The 6,774-nt window shown below is 44.2% G+C and overlaps 1 long non-coding RNA gene across 1 annotated transcript; it reads right to left on the bottom strand.

Moving 5' to 3' along the window:
- Window positions 1-406: 406 nt before the first annotated feature.
- LOC129625089 (uncharacterized) lies at window positions 407-2,030 on the bottom strand. Its single transcript, XR_008701253.1, has 3 exons — window positions 1,920-2,030; window positions 1,161-1,229; window positions 407-897 (listed from the first exon to the last, which is right to left on the bottom strand). It is a non-coding gene; the product is annotated as an uncharacterized LOC129625089 (long non-coding RNA).
- Between the last annotated feature and the right edge of the window lie 4,744 nt (window positions 2,031-6,774).

Here is a 6,774-nt window from a genome sequence, read left to right as displayed (position 1 = left end):
TGTAGCCCATCAGAATCCAAGAGATTCTCCAGGCAAGAATCCTGGAGTGGTTTGCCATGTCCCCCGTGTGTTAATCTGCTGGCTCCCAGCACCCCTCATCCTATAACTTAGCCCCCACCCCCTCTCTTCTACTCACTCCCCCATGTTTAATTACACTTAATTGCAAAATGGTCTGCTTGCCTTCCCTGTGCTGCCAAAAGTGTTTGTGTAAACAGCAGAGAGATCCTGTTCATTATAAAGACTTCCTCACATTCATTGCAGCCAGTTCCCGTCCCCTCTGATGGCAGAGGAGATAGGACCAGCCACTTGGAGACAGGAAGGAGTTTATTGAAAGGGAACACAGCCATCCTGAAGGGAAGAGCAAGATAGACACGTGGTGCATGGGGTACATGCTTCCGTCCCTTAGGAGAGACAAACAAGGACAGGGAGAGATGGAGAAAGAGCAAGAGAGGTGGGAAGAAGAGACAAATAGAGAACGCAGAAAAGCAAAGTCAAAATAGAAAGACACAGACAAGATTTATAGATAGAGGTAGACAAACAAAAGTGGACCCAAGAGCATGGCATCAGAGACATTGAGTGGGGGGTAAAGGTGCCCAAGCTGCTACATATTAATACATCCCTCAATTCCCACAGCATGCTTGCTCTGGGACAGCACAGATTGTAACAGGCATGACAAATAGCTCAGACACACAGAACATTGAGAAGCCATCAAGAGATCCAATGGAAACCAAACTCAACTTCAGCCACCAGAATCTCAACGACCAGCATGATCAGCCTTGTATGCCATCCACGTTCATCTGATCCTCTGAAAAGATCCAGAGAGAAAAGTTTGGGCTGTGGCCTGTGGTTCCTTGGGAGTCCCCTAGCTGGAGTTCTTAGCAAAAATCTGGGTCTTTGCTGTGAACAGAACCAAACTGAGGCTATAGTAGAACAGGCGAAATATAACCAAAACTTTTTTCCCCCTAAATTTATGACTTCTAAAGGTTTTAGAGTTTGGAATGTGCCCAATAAAATAATTCCTGGTCACTGGAGAGGGACAGCTTTTTCATGACAGTGAAAGGCTGCTTTTGAGCCACATAAATAAAACTGGTCTCTTTCCAGATTCCTCAACACTCTACTCTCAAGTTCTATCAGCTTATGCATCAATCTGGGCAACTTACTTCCTCATTCGCTCATCTGTTCACACACATTTATCAGGTACTTCTTGTGGATCAGGTTCGCACCAGGCGCTACAGTGGCAAAGAGCACAAAAGTTCCGAGCACCCAAAGGGTTTGATATATTGTGTGGCTAGTCAGTCAGTGTTAGTCACTCAGTCGTGTCTGACTGCGACCCCATGGACTGTAGCCCCCCAGGCTCCTCTGTCCATGGAATTCTCCAGGCAAGAATACTGGAGGGGTTGCCATTCCCTTCTCCAGGGGATCTTCCTGATCCAGGAATCAAATCTAGGTCTCCTGCCTTGCAGGCAAGATTCTTTACCATCTGAGCCACCAGGGAAGCCCATAGAATAGATAAGCATATACTAAAGAAAGAATAATACAAACAGGAATTGCACTAAGGATATGAATATGAGCAACAGATTAAAAGAGCATGGGCCCTCCAAAGAAATGAAAGCAGAGTCTGTCTTAGTCAGCTAGGGCTACCATAGTAAAGTGTAAGTAGCTCAGTCATGTCTGACTCTTTGCAACCCCATGGACTGTAGCCTGCCAGGCTCCTTTGTCCACAGAATTCTCCAGGCAAGAATCCTGGAGCGGGTTGCCATTCCCTTCTCCAGGAGATATTACGGACCCAGGGATCGAATCCGGGTCTCTCGCATTGCAGGCAGATGCTTTACCATATGAGCCACCAGGGAAGCCCTTAGGGCTACCATAACAAAATACCAAAGATGGGGTGCCTTCAAAAATGGAAGCATATTTCTCACAGTTCTAGAAGCTGGAATTCTGAGATCAGGATGCAGCCTGGTCAGGTTCTTGTAAGCTCTCTCCTCCTGGCTTGCGGATGGCTGCATTCTCACAGTGACCACACAGGGCAGGAGGAAGCTCTGTGGCTCTTCCTCTTATTCTAAGGGCACTAGTCCCATAAAGCGAGCCCCGCCCTCATGACCTAGCCTAAATCTAGTTATCTCCCAAAAGCCCCATCTCCTAATATCATCACATCATGAACACAATCATTCAGCTTGTAACAGACTCAATCAGGTGCTTATATCATACATGAATGTTCATAGCAACCCTATCTACAATACCCAAAGGTGGAAACAACCCAAACGCCCATCAGAGGATGAATGACAAACACATCACAGCCCATATTGATACAAACAATACAGTATTCAGCCTTGAGAAAGGAATTAAGTACTGATGCACGCTGCAACCTGAATGAACCTGAAAATGCCATGCTAAGTGAAAAAAAAAAGTCACAAACAATTACAAACTATATGATTCCATTTATAGAAAATATCCAGAATAGATAAATTGATAGAGACAGAACACAACAGGTGGTTGTCAGGGTCCAAGAGGAGGGGCAATGGGTAGTAACTGCCTATTGGGTACACTGTTTCCTTTTGGGATGTGAACTTTATCATAATAGAAAAAAAAAATGTAGTCCTAAGAGATGGAATTTTATGAGGTAAGCTAGTTTAAACTAGGCTTCTTCAGTGGCTCAGACAGTAAAGAATCTGCCTGCAATGCAGGAGTCCCAGGTTCGATCCCTGGATAGGGAAGATCCCCTGGAGAAGGGAATGGCTACCCACTCCAGTATTCTTGCCTGGAGAATTCCATGGACAGAGAAACCTGGCGGGCTACAGTCCATGGGGTTGCAAATCAGTCAGACAAGAAGTGAACCACTAGCATTCACTTTCACTTAATTTAAACTGGGAGCCAAGGAAAGGCAACTCTGAAGCAGTGGCATGTATATGAAACCTGAAGGATGAATAGAAGTTAGTAGGGGGAATACTGGAGGCAGCAGAATCTGGGCAGAGTGAATAATATCCAGGAAAACCATCTAGTGAGAAAGAGCTGACTGGCACATTTGGGAATGAGAAGGAGCCAGGGTGGCTGTAGGACAGGGAGCAAAGGAAACTGTGGCTACAGGTGAAACTGGATAGTTAGTCAGTGGCAGATTTTATGGGTATTTTGATTTTTGTTTTGTTTTGTTTTAGCATTGATGGGAAAGAGAAGCGACATGATCTGGTACACATTTTAAGATCAATCTGGCTGCTTGGAGAATGGATTGGAAGTAACAGAAATGGTATCCAGGTCTCAATTAGAATCAATCTCTCCCCCTCTCTTCCTTTTTTATTTTCTTTTCTTATTTTTATATATGACCAGAATCTGGGCTGAGTTTAGAAGTCCTGTGTCACAGCTTTCTTAACATCAAAGCAATACAGACTTTACTCCATTTTCCCCCTAACATTTCTGGTGGCAGAAAAGAAGTCCAAAGCTGGCTGGATTTCTCATTCTTTCCATTTAGCAAACCTTCCCATTCTTAGGGGCTTCCCAGGTGGCACTAGTGCTGAAGAACCTGCCTGCCAGGCTCAGGCTCGATTTCTGGGTTGGGAAAATCCCCTAGAGGAGGCCACAGCAACACACTCCAGTATTCTTGCCTGGAGAATCCCATGGACAGAGGAGCCTGGCAGGCTACTGTGCATAGGGTTGCAAAGAGTTGGACAAAACTGAAGCTACTTAACACACACCCCTTCTTATGTTCACTTCATTCTCTCTTCCTTTTTCCTTAAGATAAGGAAATGTTCACTTCATTCTCTCTTCCTTTTTCCTTTAAGATAAAAGCAAAATTACCAAACATATTTAGGTATTTCACTCAGGCTCACACTATGGCTTTTCCAAAAAATTCATTTCTCTTCTTTGGCTCAGAAATGTCTCTTCTATTTTATCTCTGATTACTGCTTTCTCCTTTTTCTTCCTGGATCTTTTTCAGGAACAAATTAGATCTGTTCCATCTCCTGTCTCCTACTCCTCACTTCTTCTTTCTCATCACCATCCTTGTTTTGGCTCTTTCCTCCCCACTCGGAAGTGAAAGTGAAAGTTGCTCAGTCGTGTCCAACTCTTTGTGACTCCACGGACTATAGAGTCCTTGGAATTCTCCAGGCCAGGATACTGGAGTGGGTAGCCTTTCCCTGCTCCAGGGGATCTTCCCAACCCAGAGATCAAACCCAGGTCTCCCACATTGCAGGTGGATTCTTTACCAGCTGAGCCATAAGGGAAGTCTAAGAATACTGGAGTGGGTAGCCTATCCCTTCTCCAACAGAGCTTCCCAACCCAGGAATTGAACCGGGGTCTCCACTCTAATAACACTTTTTTTTTTTCAAATTTATTTGTATTTATTTTTTTGGCTGCACCATGCAGCATGAGAGATCGTAGTTCCCCCTCCAGGGATCAAACCTGTGCCCCCTGCTCTGGAAGCTCAGGTTCTTAACCATTGGACCACCAGGGAAGTCCCCACTCCAGTCACTCTTGATCAATTTAGATCAAGCTCCACATCTCCACATGGCAAAGAATCTGACATGACTGAGCGATTTCGCATACATGCACATATTTAACCCTTGCAGAGCTGCTTTTCATTTTAGGATTTCTAGAACAGATACTGAAGTCTGTTCTTATATCCCTCTCTCTTAGGTAATATAATTTTCTTTTTTACACCACCTACATTTTGCCCATGTCTGTTTTCACTTAAATCTTATTATTATTTCCCTTCTCACCCCTGTTTTCAGAGACCCCATTTCTTCCATAGTATTAAAAACACAAGAAGACATTCTCAATGTTGTCTTTGTTTCTTCCATCCCTTGCATATTGCATGCATTTTCTCAATCTTTTGTAATTTGAAATGTTTCACAGAGCTGATGGTGCCGCTTTAGATATTCATCTTTAAGCCATGGGATATGTAAGCAGGGCTGGTGTTTTTCCATAAACATTTTGAGTAAATTGTCTTTGCTTCCCCTTCTGGTTCCCTTTGGTTGTTCTTGGCTTCACAGATCTCCAACTGGAGGGCTTCTTCGGTGTAAATTTATAACACTCTCATTGTTATCGAGCAGCCGGAGGGGAGTTGGGAGGAAGCCTGAGCTGTGAGCGGTGTTCACAGGAATATTTATCTCTGCAGCAATTCTTTCCATGCCTGGTGAAGCTGTTGTTGTTCTCAGCTCTTTGTTTTGCATTCACTTTTAATTTGGCACAGCCTCTACTCCAGTGTAAACTTTGGCAATGCCCAGGCTCCTTCCTGGTGCTACTGCTTGACACTTGGAGGAAATGCCTCTATAATCCCCCGGGGGGACTTTCTTTGATGTGGCAGCTACTTGATGCTAGGTCTTCCCAGTGCCCCTGGTTCAGAAGCTTCTGATCTTTTTCAGTGCAAGTCGCAGAGCCAAGGTGCCACCAGGGGAGCTTCCTTTACCTTCTGCACCTCCTATGGCTAATTAGGAAAACTTGAGGATTTTCCTCAGGGTATCCACCCAAATCTTTCCATGATGCATAAGTTCTCACCACTGTGGCCCCTTTCTTCTTCATGTGACGACCACACTAATCCTGGGCTCTCAAAGCGCTACTGGCACAAATGATCTGCTCCTTAAAGTTCAAGTGAAGCCCAAATTTAGGAGGTCATCTTCCACAGACTTAGAGAACAGACTTATGGACACGGGGTGGGGAGGAAAGAGAGGGTGGGGTATGGAGAGAGTAACATAGAAACATACATTACCATATGTAAACTAGATAGCTAATAAGAATTTGCTCTATGACTCAAGAAACTCAGACTGAGGCTCTGTAACAACCTACAGGGGTAGAATGGAGAGGAAGATGGGAAGGAGGTTCCAGAGGGAGGGGACATAGGAATACCTATGTCTGATTCATACTGATGTTTGGCAGAAACCGAAACAATACAGTGAAGCAATTATCCATCAATTAGAAATAAATAAATTTAATTATGAAAAAAGGAGGTCACCCTCTTCCACGTGGCCTGTCCATGCATGCAAGTCTTACTCCTCCAGGTAAGTGTGTAAGATTCCATTAGAATCCCTGTATGTCACTTGTGATGTGAATGCCCTTTCCTAGAAAGAGTTATAAGTTGATCCCCTGGTGTATTTCTCAGTCTAATGCCTTCTGTTCTACGTCTACCCACGCTTTCTCAGGCTCCCAAAGTTGTATTGGGCCATTTCCTAGTTTTCAGCTCTCCCCTGCCCACTCCTTCCCTTTGTTATTTCTCGAATGAGGATTTGGCCAAAAGTGGAGTAGAGAGTTTAAAAAGAGTTTAAGAGGAGATATATGTGTGTGCTCACCTTGATGTCTAGTCGAAACATCTAATCTTACTTGATGAACCTTGTTTCTCTTGTGTGGATACCGTTTTTGTCTTAAGCTGACAGCATGTGGAGGTGAACACCTGTGCAGAGTGTATTGCCTAAGGCAACAATATTTAGTGTGATCAGATGATTACAGAGTCAGATAAGATCCCAATATGCAGACTTCCTGAACAAACACAAAACCTACCAAACTTAGAAAAAGAAAAAAAAAATCCTATTTGGACTCATTTAGGCAATTAAATATCTTTTTACTTTCCTTTGGCACCATACATCTAGATAGCCTATGAGTCAAATATTTAAAGATTTGAAAGTAAAGAGCAGGGCTTCCCTGGTGGATCAGCAGTACAGAGTCTGCCTGGCAATGCAGGAGACACAGGTTCGATCCTTGGTTCTGAAGGGTCCCACACGCTGCAGAGCAACAGGGCCTGTGCACGACAACTACTGAGCGTGTGCTCTAGAGCCTGGGAGCCACAACTAC

Source organism: Bubalus kerabau, chromosome 13 (assembly GCF_029407905.1).
Source record: "Bubalus kerabau isolate K-KA32 ecotype Philippines breed swamp buffalo chromosome 13, PCC_UOA_SB_1v2, whole genome shotgun sequence".
NCBI classification, from domain to species: domain Eukaryota; kingdom Metazoa; phylum Chordata; class Mammalia; order Artiodactyla; family Bovidae; genus Bubalus; species Bubalus kerabau.
Note: the sequence above shows the minus strand (reverse complement) of the source record. Positions and strands in the feature narration are given on the sequence as shown.